Genomic DNA, 14,458 nt, shown 5'->3' on the forward strand with positions numbered 1-14,458 from the left:
AATATTATTAACATATCTATCTTATTAAATTAGTCCTATAGGCATGGCTTATAAGTGATTAACACGTTGTAGTTTTATTAGAAACCTAAAGTCAATTAAAACTTGATTAATTAACTAACATAATTAAGTTATTAAAATATGTTGATTTACTTAAATTACATAATTAACAAAGGCAAGCAAGCATTTAAAACGGTTCATATTTTAATTAAATGATTATCATGTTGATTTAACTCTTAAACAAGCAGGAAAATATCTATCCATACACAGCAGAAAATCGTCATGCATTAATTTTATTTAATTATAACATGTTCGCAATAGTTTTTTATTTATTTTAAGTTATAGAAAATAAATATGTTGAAGAACTTATGTAACAGTGGACATAAAATATTCAGAACAAAATTGTTTTAGTCCTTAACATAATTAAAATATTGACCAAATTCAGATAAAGATCGACACAGAAAAAAAAGCATTAATAATATCACAGAAACACGCTTTCCTATTTTAGTGGGGGTTGAGTTATTTCATTACATGTCTATTGATTTCAAATTCAAATAGGACGAAGTTATAGACAAACCAGTGCTTGACTTTAGATTGATTATTTAGGAGATAATATAACTTATTCATCCAATTTTATGAATAATCAATATAGACAAACTATATTCAATAAACACAAGTACTAATATAAACAAAAGAAAAATAAACAATTAGCACATATTTCCCTCCACCTTTGTGCGATCTCCTCAAATATATATTATATATAGAACAGAGTTAGAGTGATACAAATTATTACAAGACAACAACAGAAATTAAATAACACACAAAACACAAATTAAATAAATTTCGCTCGTCTAGCACTTCCCAACCATGGCGACACTTAAATATCTTGAACCTCCATGTTGAATACCCTGTTAAACAAAAAGAGGTAGCATACCATAAATATAATACATGAACAACTAATAGTATCAACTTAAATACACATAGAAAAGGATAGAAAGACTAACCCGGATGATTCCATTTTATTTATTTCAAATACACTACACTAATCATAATAAAATGATGAAGGAAGAATACTAAATCAATGAAGGATAGCTAACCAAATATGTAGAATACATTTATCAGCAATGCGAACAAACTTAGTCCAATAAACAAACCAATCACAATAAAATAACAAAGAGAGAATGCTCCAAGTTTTTTGGAATTTCTTTACATTGTTTTGTGGAGAGTAGATAGTTTTTTTCCTAATTGTTAGAATGTGTCAGTGTCATTGTTTATTGCTAAAGCGTGAGAAGTATAGAGTTAAGAGCATGTTTATATACTAGATGAGAGGGCACAACAATGAGGAATAATTTTAGGGGGGGCAATTAATTTGATACTATTTCCTTAACAAATGGAGTATAAAATAAACCTCATACTTTACCAAATATAAACAAGTAATAAGATCTGGGGGGGGGGGGGGGGGGGCAATTAATTTGATACTATTTACTTAACAAATGGAGTATAAAATAAGTCTCATACTTTACCAAATATAAACAAGTAGTCTGGTCTAAATTCTAATAGTGGCATGAGATCAATCATCCAAAGTCAATAAAATATTAAACACATGTAAAATTAGAAAAGGGGAGCAATTATGCTAAAGGGAAGAAGTAAACATATAACCTCAATCACGCATTAATATTATTGTAAATGAACTAAGCAAAGATCTGCCAAAATTTATTTAAGGTAAGAATAATCAAGAAATTTTACTTTACACAGCTCACACACATATAAATAAGAAAGAAGATGATACACATTCCAAAGTTATATACATTAGTATCCAATTTAACTTAGTTATAGAGGGAATAATACACAAATAATGAGGGTCTCTATTTAAATAGAATAAATAAAAGTTAACAGGACAAGTAAGGCTTCCTAGTCACCATATTAAGCGTACACTACCATTGGAGAATTAGAGATTAAAACTAACAAACCATCTAAATTGAGTAATACAATAAGAATCAATTATCATACTAAATTTCGCTAACATCATTGATACGGTTTTTAAGACCCTAAATCTAACTATTCAGAATAAAACTTACCAGATGAACTAATTTTAAAACTTATAGACGATAGTAGTGAGTGAGAATCAATCAACGGAATGGAACAAGTATTCATATTAAAAAGTAATAGCAGGAAGACATGGATATTTCACAATAACATATGGAACATATTAATCTCAAAATAAGCAATTCATTTGAACTATTTTTAATTGAGAGAGTTAATGTATGAGAATAAGAGGATCCAGCAAATCATTTGACAGCAAGATGCTTAGACTTAAATTACAAAAGTGAGTAATTACTTAGCTAAATTATGAAACTGAGCAATTTCGAAACAAATGAGTAGACTAGTAACAATTCAATGAGAATCAACATACCACACAGATCTTAAGAAAAAATAGAGAGGATTATCGAAACTTCTAACCGAAATTGTAGTGGGCAAGAAGGTTCCTTGTGGCTAAGTCTTATAATCCATGTTGTTTGCCTCGTTTGGTAGGAGTTGTTGTTGCTATTTTCCGTTACTGACCAAAGAAGAGGTAAGCGGGGTGGCGCTTGGCTTCTGTTGTTCGCATGGCTTGCCTCGTCGGAGCTTTCCACTTTTGGTTTCTCTTGCAAAGTTGGTGGTCTCCACGGATATCAGTGGTTTTGTTGTTCGTTGGTGGCTGCTACTCTTATGTTGTTGTTGTCGCTAGAATAGAGGAGAGAGGAGAAGAGAGGGGCAACTAAAGGAGAAGAGGAAGACCAATGATCTTAGTCACTGGGACTGGTGGTTCTTGGTTGCTCGCTGGAAAAAGGAGAAATGAGAGAAGGAAAGGAAACGGAAGAGAAGGCAACGGGTAGAGCAGAGGAGGAATGAGAGTTTCGTGGAGAGGTGCGGCTGCTCCGACTGGTGGTCTCCTAAACCAGGTGGCCGCTTCATCAGTTTCATTGGCCAGAGAGTATGCACAGGGAGAAGGGAATGAGGAGATACTGCGCAAAGGGGAAAGAGCAAAGATAATTTTTAGGGTTTTCTGTCCTTTTTAGGTCTTGAATGGGAAATAAAGGATGGGCTTGATCTAGTTTGTCCGATCAAAGTAACCAAATGTTGGGATTTGATCAAGGTTGAGATCAATTGGAATTGGAAATTTGAAAATTGGAATGAATTGTCTAAAGTTGAAATAAGATTTGAATTGAATAGGTTAGAGTTGAAAATGATAGGAGTCTATGATTAAAAAAGAATTGAAGATGACTAAGGGCTATAATCTAAATAAATTGAATAGGTTGCGATTAATGATTTAAGGGAAACTTATGGAGATTCCATTCGATTAATATAATACTACACACATTATAACATTTTCATATAAATTAAAGAAACTTAAAATTAAAAACATTAGAATAAATAAGTAAAATAACTATTTCAAATTTAAACATCGATAAATATAATAATTTATTTAACAATGAATGACTTGGGAGGCCACTGTACTTGGTTATTTTTTTCACATAGATCCTTCTACTCAAAACTTTGCCAATTGAACCCTTGAATCCACTGAAATAGAGCATTTTAAACCCCTCTGATCATTGACCTAGTCTACATGGCAACTTAATAGTTGATCTGGAACAGACGTGTGAGTTCACGCATTAAAGGAGCGTAGACATTAAACTTTGGACTAAAAACAATTAATAAATAAATAAATAAATAATGAATAAATAAATGTAAAATATGTCACCCTCTTTGTTTTTTCCCCAATTTCTTTTCTCATACGACGAGTCTACCACCCTTTCTTCCCCAACCCAATTCTCATTTCTCTCTCTTTCAAGAATCGTAATTATTACAAAAGTTGTTAGATAAAATTATATGGAGAGAATTTATTGAGAAAATAGAGGAAGGGTAATTTATAGGTGGTGAAGTGACAAAATTTCAGTGATTTTGGAGAGTGAAGAGTGATTGTTGTATGTCTTTCTAAAATTAGGTGAAATGTATTATGTAAAATTTTATGAAGATGTTGGAGTGTATTTAGATATTTTAGTGTGGTTTATCAGTGATAGAGAATATTCAAATACTTTAGTATTTAAGGCAATGATTCAGGTAAGGATGTAAGATTGCAATGATGTGTTTTGGTTTTAAAAATGGGGGGAGGTAGTTAAAAATAGAGATGGTGAGAGAGAAATATAGTGAAAAAGAAAAAAAAGATAAAGAAATTGTAAACTTTAAATAAATTAAACATAAATGACGAGTCATTAGAAAACTTACATGGATGATAAAGGTGTTGTTTTTATAGTATGTTTGAAGTGAACGCATAGCCAAAAGGGTTTAAAATGTTATGATTAGTGGGTTCGAGGGTTCATCTAGCACAGTCATGAGTAGAAGGGCCTATATGACAAACGGAGTCAAGTACATGGGTCTCTCAAGTCATTCCTCCTTTTATAAAGTACATGCCAAAATATATAATTTTAGACAAAATTGATTGTGATTTTAAACTTGCAATATGTTTTAAAAGTCCGTACTTAATCGAATAACACTCCTGAAAGGGTTATAGGTCAGTCAAAACTGGGTGTCAAGATTCTTAAATGTACACCTTCCTACTATATTCAAAACCCATTAGTTTCATAATTATGACGGGCATGTTGATCCCATAGCTCGAATCAAAAGATACTGCAATCAACTTAAGGGTGCAGGGGGTAATGAAGAACTACTCATGGTGTACTTTGGTGAGAGTCTGATTGGTGTTGCCTCAAAATGATTCATAGACCAAGAGATATCCCACCGGAACATATGTGATGATATGGCTCGTGATTTTGTTAGACAATTTGAGTAAAATCTCAACATAATGACAGATCATAATACACTCTCTAATATGAGAAAAAATCCAAATTGAAGTTTCAGAGAATATGCTATCAAATAGAGAGAATCAGCAGGTCAGGTCAAAACACCATTAGATGAACACGAATTGGTTGACATCTTACTAGAGGCTCAAGATCCTGACTACTCCCACCACCTAACAGCCGCAACCGAAAGACCATTTCACACATCAATCAAAATTGGAGAAATGGTCGAATACGGTCTCAAAATAGGAAGGATCATGAGCCATGCAACAATCAAAGCTACAACACAGGCCATTCAGGGTTGTTTAGGCAATTTTGGAAATCGTAAAAGGGAAGAGGAAGTTTCTTCGCTAGCGCCAAGGGATTCTCAAAGGAAGTTTGATCGTCCTTACCGTTTATTCAGGGACAATCTACCTATCCGTAGAATTACAACCCTTATGTCCCTCAATATTTAGTATCTCCATCTCTATATGCGGTTTTCAATGCTCAGTCGTATGTGCATCCTCCCAATAGCTCCCATCTTTTGGCCCCAACTTAAGAAAACCTTCACCTATAATGAACACCCTATTAGGTGCTCTACAACCCTCGTCATACGCAAAATTATGCTCAAGATCATGGACATAAAAGGAAGTTCACTCCATTGGGAGATTCATATCAAGCTTATTTCAAAATGAAGGAATATAGTATTGATTTAGTATCATTTAGGGCTCCTATACACAACATTGATAATTTTTGGACCTTGAAGGGGCGATAAAGTATCTAATCAATCACCTAGTGTTCATCGTGATGCATGATCAGAACACTCCCAATGTAACTACTAACCCACTTCTAGATTTAAAAGATTTTGTGGGTATGATCTGCGATGATTAAGAGTACAAACTCCTTGGGAAAATGGGAAAGTTCTTTGGGAAAATATGAGAAGAAGACAAGTAAATAAAGAGTTCAGAACTAGTTGAATCTTTGAGTGTGGAATATGTAGATCTTGATACCACAGTTCTGTGTGTCCCTGGAGTTTCAAATAGTATTGAAGTTTGATCAGGTATGCCGATGTTGTAAGTATCAACAGGATTCTCATTAACATAACAAGACCAATGTTTCATAGGAAAATTGAAAGAGATTATCTTTGTTATACCCGTCAAGCGACTCCCTGTGACTTATCCAAAGTTGTTCCTTGGAACTACAATAAGATTGTTGTGTGTTATCGAGGAAAGTAGTTTGTTGAAGAAGTTGATGAAGCAAGAAGTTTTACATGCCCTAGAATATGTTATTCTCCAAAAGAGTTAAGGAAAGGGAAAATGACGCAATATATCTATGTACCACTAAAGAAGGTTGTTACCAAGTATGAAGTAAAAGAGTTTCTAAGAAGATTAAGGTTCCAAATTACTCTATTGTGGAACAATTTAAGAAAACCCTTGCACCAAATTTCATTGTTGTCTCTACTCTTCCACTTAGAAGTACATTGTCGCATGTTGATTAAGATTCTCAATGAAACACATGTATCGAAGGAAAATACGGTAAATCAGATAGAGAAAATGTCTAACTGCATTTTCGAGTCAAACACCATCACTTTTAATGATGATGAGTTACCCACTAAAGAAGATGTATGCAATAGAGGTTTGCATCTTACATTGAAATGTTAAGAGCACTATGTAAATAACATCATTATAGATGGAGGATCCACATGGATCAAGCAGTCTCCATCAATTCTGCATCAAGTCATTAAGTTTGAATACGACCATCAAGAAATCATTGTGCATTGGGCAGATGATTTATCTATTTACACAGATCCATCCATTTCATACATCAAGGCAAAGGAGGCATGTGCTTCCATTTTTTAGCACTATTTTTAGGCCATATCAATCATGCGATTAAAACAAGGAGAACTCATGTTCTAACCATGTCTCTCTTCTTTCTCTGCAATCGTAGCAACGATAATGCTCAAATATAGTTATCAACGTGGTAAAATTTTGGGACTATATTTGTAAGGAAATCATGGATCCCGTAGCTCTTTTAGGAAACCAAGGCACATCAGGCCTCAAATACAAACAAATCAAGAGAAATGGAGATAAAGCTAAGAAACACAAACGAATAGATTGGGCACTACCATAATCGATTCCCCATATTTCTCATTTCTTTATCAACCATCAAGGTTAAGAAATTTAAGTTTCCCTTACTCATAAAGACATTGAAGAAGTTATTCAGGATCCTAGCCAATTGTTTTGTGAAGTAAACATGGTCCAATTTGGTAAAAATACAAGTCATACCGATGTGCATTCATGGGCTTAGGTCATGTTGAGCAAAACAATTGTAATGCCACTCATTTCCCCGAAAAGAAGAAGTCTTGGTAGTTTGATTTGCTACTTTTTTGTTTTTGTTATTGTTAGGGTTGTGATTCGGAAATTCGTAAGTGTTTTGTATTATGTATACCCTTCTATCCCTTTTAAATTTAAATATCACTGAAATTTCAGTTTCATAGTAAACTTTTGTCTTTTCTCCTCCCCTAATTCTTAGTCTCAATTTTAAGTTTTGTAAATGATGGCTTTGATAACATGATATGCATATGAAACTCACTCCCTGATCTCAAAGATTTGTTTATTATTGAATTAACGAATCAAGAGGTTGAATATGATGAAGAAAAGGGTTTTAGGGAAATTAATAAGGAACTAGAACAGTTTGAGCACAAACCAAAGCTTGATCTTAGTAAAACCAAGGAAATCAATTTGGAAAGTACTGAGGAAGTCAAAGGAATAAAAATATGCCTTCATGTAAAGCAAGAAATTAGGGATTCCATCATACAACTTTTGTTTGAATTTGGTTGTGCCCAAAAAGGATGGAAATACAGGAGTTTATGTTGACTATCGAATTTGAACAAAGATAGTCCAAAAGGCAACTTTCCCTTGCCTAGTAGTCACATTCTAATTAATAATCGTGTCAAACACGAAATTCAATATTTTGTAGAATTCTATGTGGAGGGGTATCATCAAACATTGATGGACAAAGATGACATTGAGAAAATAACTTTCACAATTCTATGGGGGACCTATTTCCATGTCATTTGGTCTTTAAAATGTTGGGGCCACTTAAATTAGGGGTATGACAACCCGTCTTCACGACATGATGCACAAAGAAATTTAATTATACGTCGATAACATAATCATCAAGTCTATCACAAGCTGACCATGTGCAAGATTAAAGAAAATTCTTTGAAAGAGTGCAAAGATATGATCTCAAGCTTTTTCTAGCAAAATGTTCATTTGGAAAGTTTTTGGGTTTTACTGTCAGTAAAAGGAGGACCAATTGGATCCTTCCATGATAAAAGTCATTCAAGATTTTTCACTCTAGATAAATAAGACTGAAGTCATGAGTATACTTGGTAAGTTAATCTACATAATCAGGTTATTGCTAAACCCACAACCTCTTGTGAACTCATTTTCAAACTTTTAAAAGAGGATGTTGCTAGAAAATTAACGGAGGATTGTCAACAAGCTTTAAAAAATATCAAGGACTATATGTCCAACGCTCTCGTATTGGTCCCTCCTGAACGTGATTGGACTCTTTTTCTATATCTTTATAACACCATGTATCCAAAAACAAACCTCAATGCAAATTTTGAAAAGTCGTAGGTGCAACCCACAGTTTCCACCCACGGACCGTAGGGTGACCAATGGCCCGTGCTTGTGGTTCGTGGTTCACATTTGTAACCCCTCCGCAAACTCAGCCCAAAAATCCCTTTAAGTGTTGACCAACGACAATACTATGACTCGTTAGCCAGCTACAACTTATGGTCTTACTCCATTGATCAGGCACCAAGAACCAGCCCCCATCGCGACTGATGGTTCACCAGCATGTACGGTCAATGCATCGGTGCTTGGTCAGTGTCGTCTGTCAGTTGATCATCGACAATAGTTAAGTTGGAGGTCTTTTGGTCTTTTGGTCTTTTTCTTCTTTTGGTCTTTTTCTTTTTTTGTTCGACCATTAATTTACATCTTTTAATGCATAAACTACATGGTTTTGGTTTGTTATAGCCTAGAAACCTAACTAAAAGATACCTAAGTCAAATTATTCATCAAAACTTATGAAGTTAGAACGTTAAGAGGACAAAGAAGTCAAGAACCCTAGTTGAAGAATGCAGTATGCTTTCTCTAGTTCCAGCCCTAAAATTAAAGACTTTTTTTGTGGAATTCGTCAAAGGTTTGTAGGTTTTGACTAGTTGGTTCCTTTCGCCCATTAGGTCACTAGAATTTTGTCAAATTCTTGATTCTCTACTATTAACTAGCCTTAGGGTTTCTAGAACTTCATCAAATTATCATTAATTAGTTATTTATGTGTTCCAAATCATATTATCTTGTAATTACTTGGTTTCTTCCAAGAATTCTAGAACACTAGCTATGTAGTTCTTTAATTCATAAATTACACATGTTAGGCCATATATTTTAGTTATTTCAAATATACATGCCTCAGTTTTTGAATGTGTCATTATCAGTTTAATAATGTTTCATTCTAAAATGTTAATATACAGTTATCCAGTATAACACAGTAATTAAGTCATAATATGTTAATCAATTGGGAGTAACATAATACAAAGTTAGACTAGGGTTAGTCACCCATATAGTCCTAGATTTACATGCCCCATAGGTTGTACGTCCGCTTTATGGGCATCATTTTAGTGATCACGCCAGCATGCCTCTACACCTTTTGTCGGGTATATAGGGTCCTCTTCATGGGGTGTATACATCAAACTCCTTATGTATCTCATGTACATAATTTTATGTCGATTATTATTATATCCTTTACAATTCAATCAGACTCTATGGCATTAACCATGTTATCAGTAGTTTCAGTATCCTAATCACGTTCAGATCATGTTCTTTCTTATATGTTTTAATTCACTTATGTTATTTTTTGGTTTTACTCTATCCCTCACGCTCAGTATCTTTCAAATATTGATGCATACTCTATGCTAGATCTTCTCATGATGTAGGTTCAGGTTCTCAACATCAAGATTATCCGTAGATCGGTTATCGATCTCTAGCTCAACAGCACCAGTGATAAGTCCTCATTCTCCAAGAACAATATTTGTATTATCATTTAAGTATTTCATTCTTTAGTTCAAGTTTTGCTAGACTTAGCTAGGAATTTCTAGTTAGTTAGAGGACATTTCGGACATAGTTATATTCAGCTTGGTATTTGAGTATGTTATCTCTTTTGTATCAGACTCTCAGATTTTCATTTATTAAGTTTTAGTATATTGTATCCCCACCATTTCAGATTTTTGCATGATTTAAGCTATACATCAGATTATTATTCTTAGTATGCTTGTGTTATGCCAACAGGGTTAGCTTGGCGTCACTCGTGATCCTAGGTCCCATGTACGTGACCAAGGGTAGCCTCGAGGTCTGATAAGCTTGGTATCAAAGCATAGGTCTAAGTGTTCTACAATGTCTGAAAGGCCGCACTAAGTAGAGTTCTTTTAATAGGAGTGTAGTGCGTACCATATCTAATGAGACGAAGACTACAAAGTGTTTTAGAAAAAAGATTCATAATTTTCTTGTCACTCTTATCATGCGTACAGTATAATGTTATTCCTCGTTCTAAATCAATATTCTACATTTTAGTGTGATCATGCCTCCTCATAAAGCTATCCATAGGAATATAAATGCCAGGAATGCTGACGCATCTCCTCCAAACCTATATTAGGAAGTTTCCAATGTTGAGTTTCAAACCGCAATTCAGATGTCGGCTCAGAGTGTGGCCAACAATAACAATTAACGAGTTCTAATTCTAGAAAATACTATTGTTGGGTCAGCTGCAGGTAGAGTGTGAGATTTTGTTAGGATGAATCCACGTAAGTTCTTAGTATTGTAGATTGGTGAGGATCCCCAAAACATCATAGATGATATGAAGAAGATCTTTGAAGTAATACAAGTTACTGGGAATGATCGTGTTTATTTAGCATCTTGAAAACTTAAAGATGTGGCTCATATGGTATACTCATTAGGAAGAGAACAAGGGTACATATGTAGATCCTATCACTTGGGATTACTATAGTTAAACTTTTCAGGACGAGTTCTTTCCAAAAGAACTAAGGGAGGAAAAACCTTAGAAGTTTATGAGTTTAAGCAAGGTAGCATTAAATTCCAAGAGTATGAACTGAATTTCACCTAACTCTCTAGGTATTCTTCTCATATGGTTGCTGATTCCAAGGCTCGGATGAATAAGTTTTTATATGGAGTGTCAGACTTGGTGAAAATAAGTGTAGGAATACTATGTTGCTGGAAAATATAAATAGTTGTAGGCTCATGACTCATGCTCAGTAGGTTGAGGGAGATAATCTTAGGGAACATGCTAAGGAGAACAAGAAAGCTATTTTTGGGAACTGTGAGTACTCCTAATATAAAATGGGGGGTTGAAATGGCTCGCAAGGTCAGCTCAAATTTTCAGCCCCAACCCTTCATCAGTAAGTGTGTCACATTCGGGAATTATTCCTTAGACGTAATCGGCGTCGTCGTCCTCGGAGAGGACTAGGACTAGCCTCTTAGCACTCATCATTACATTCATAGGTTAAAAATTCAGAAAATTTAAAACTTTCATCAGCACTACTTCATGAGGTTTACTTAGACCTCTCGCTTACACATAATATATTTACATTGAGTATACATAGACTTTTCCTATAAGAAGATTACATAATCTTCTACTTTTATGGAACATGTATATAAAAGATGCATAACATAGTCTTAAAAGGGATGTCTCATATTAACCATCTAAACAGAGTCAAACCTACATGGAGATAAGCCTTTACACAATTTAGAAATGCCACTAAGGGCTTACAACAATATCTTGAAACAACGTGAATGAAATGATTATCTTTAGACTATAACAAAAAACTAAACCTAGAGTAATAACAAGGAATCATCCTCGAAATATGAGGACATACCCACACTTGGAGAAATGATCCAAGCCTTCCTTCAAAGTCGTCACGAACCCTTCAACGACCGGAACCTAAAATGTGGGGGGAAAGGGGAGAAATGGAGTTAGCACATCACTTGTACTAAGTATGGAATCATATGCATATAGAACATAAAAATAATGCTAAAAAGGGACATTTCATTAAAGCATGCTAATTTACTTTGAAAATACATTATGCACCTTCAAGAACCAATACAAGTCAACAAACACATATTCCTTAAGTTAAGACCAAGTACATCACAAGATCAACAATACCAAGTCTTGTCAAGTCAACATGCATATCCACATAATTGAGCACATAATCACGACAACTCTATCATCAAGTTATATTATCAACAAGCATGTATAAGAGTTCATAACATCATAACTTAAGCAAGACCATAACCCATACACCCCTATTAAGTCCACTAGTGCAATGACCAAGTAATACCCATAACCTCACACAACCAAGTAAACTCCATAATAACTATAAGTAATGCCCAACATTACATAATATATCATCAAGAGTAAAAATCATCATAATTTAGCAATAGAGTTCAACTACATGTTCATAAATGAAACAAATATCACATAGTTTCATTAAAATGTAAGATCAACATATAAATATCATTTACATTTATAAGCATATAAGCACATAAGGACATCCTTCTAAGACTTCCCTCAAGGCTAACTAGTGCAATGTATAGGTAGAGTCTCATACCCCTACCTAGACTAAGTCAAACCCTTCAGGTCATCCTAGTTAGAGTTCACTTTATTACTTCGTTTTAACTTTGGTAACATCTTGCCTTAACTGACATATAATGAATGAGCTAATGTGGAATCCAGTGTCATGTAATACTACACTGAAAAAAGGTGGACTACTTGTCAAGATAATGAAAAACATGAACATAGCATCTATGTGGATCCACTAGCTAGTATTCCTATGGGGGAAACATAATTCAAGAACTAGGAGATGTAGTTGGTACCCTCTGCTACATGCATTATAGTCTCCAATCTGATGAGTACAATAGTGAACCTACCTTCCCTATGTGTGAAAGGACACCCCTCACTTTTAGTTCACTAGGTGCTAAGCTAGAGTCCCTTTTGAAATGTCTTTCATTAATAATTATAACTTAGTTTAGGTCATAGGGGTGTACCCCTTATATAGTAATAGACATAGATCAGTAGGAATTGCATGAATATGTCCTTTCAATACAATTTACACATGTGAGGTTAGCACATTTACATCACCATATCATAATAAGGCACAAAGGAAATTCATCACCAACCTTATATCATTAAATCATAGCCAAAAACTCACAAGAGATAAATCAAGAAATTTCAATTCAACATCTTAAAAAATCTAATCAATCTCATAATAAGGTATACTTCAATATAACTTTATCACTAAATACAAGTAATCACAATTTAAGTTGAGTTTACAAGACTTACCCCAATCTCCTTCACAATCCATCATCCAAGATTTTACTATCAACCATACAATTAAACCCAATAATGGGTGTAATATTATCACACACTATGAATTAACACAATAATGAAGTCAATTGAATATCTACACATCAATTCGTCACTAGTTCATAGCCTAGGGTTAGGGACTTGGTTAAATTTCATGATCTAAGATACCAAACTAGGTTAAATCATCAAGAAATATCATAATTGAATCACAATACATAATAATCTAAGTATAATAATCAAAATAAACCATAAAAAATACAATTTATAAGATCAAATTCGTAATAGAAGAAAACCCACTTGAAACTCATCTTCTTGAAATCAATTTAGAGGAACCCTTTGGGGAAAAGAATCCCAAAGGTGAAAGGATACCATACCTTGTTAATTGATGATTAATGATGGATAAAAATAGTATTATTGCTTCCCTATAACCCACCTTTGCTTGGTCTTCTATGGATTTTCTTTGGGAAAGAGAAAGTAGTGAGAAGGAAGAGCAATTGGGTTTTAGGAATTATGAGAGTTGGGATTAGTATAATTAGGTTTGGGTCTTTAAATAAGTCATTAAACACCTAAATAATTAAATAAACACCTAATTAATTAATTGAATTAACTTTAAAAATGGCAGAAAAACAGTGACCTGACCTATGAGACCCCGACCTATGAGTCGTAGGTCAGTCGACGGATAGTGTACCTTCCGTGCTGCACATTTGTCATTTTGTTCAGAGACTTGAAAAAATGACCCCTTACTAAAAATAGATAAGTGACCATGGATTGTGGCAATCGACGCCCCGTCAATTGGACTTCACCTCGTCCCCTGCAAGTCGTTGGTGGCTACTGTCCAAGATAGCTTTTAGCCACAATGCAAGGGGTCCTCCTCAAGGACCCTTTGGTTGGTCCTTGGGGAGTCGTAACTGGAGGATTCAAATATAAACCAACTCTTATAATTATTATACACTTTAATACCATATATCATTGAATTCCAACTCCTAAAACCTTGTCAAAGAGGCTAAGGCATGCTAGCACCTCTTGCACTAGTCTCTAGACGTCATGCACGTTCCTTGACGTTTTGACTCTAAAACTTCTTAATTGACTTATAAACATTATTATTAACCTTAAAACAATTTTTCACATTTATACACTCATGTGAGGCTCTAGATTAGGCTTTAGACTTTCAGAGTATTACAAAGTGTTCCATCCTTCAAGTT

General features: G+C 34.2%; 1 long non-coding RNA gene across 1 annotated transcript; it reads right to left on the bottom strand.

Annotated features, from left to right (window-relative positions):
* Positions 1-726: 726 nt before the first annotated feature.
* LOC101244481 (uncharacterized) lies at positions 727-3,213 on the bottom strand. Its single transcript, XR_741209.4, has 2 exons — positions 2,458-3,213; positions 727-905 (listed from the first exon to the last, which is right to left on the bottom strand). It is a non-coding gene; the product is annotated as an uncharacterized lncRNA (long non-coding RNA).
* Positions 3,214-14,458: the final 11,245 nt, after the last annotated feature.

This window comes from Solanum lycopersicum, chromosome 4 (assembly GCF_036512215.1).
Source record: "Solanum lycopersicum chromosome 4, SLM_r2.1".
Taxonomy (NCBI): Eukaryota; Viridiplantae; Streptophyta; class Magnoliopsida; order Solanales; family Solanaceae; genus Solanum; species Solanum lycopersicum.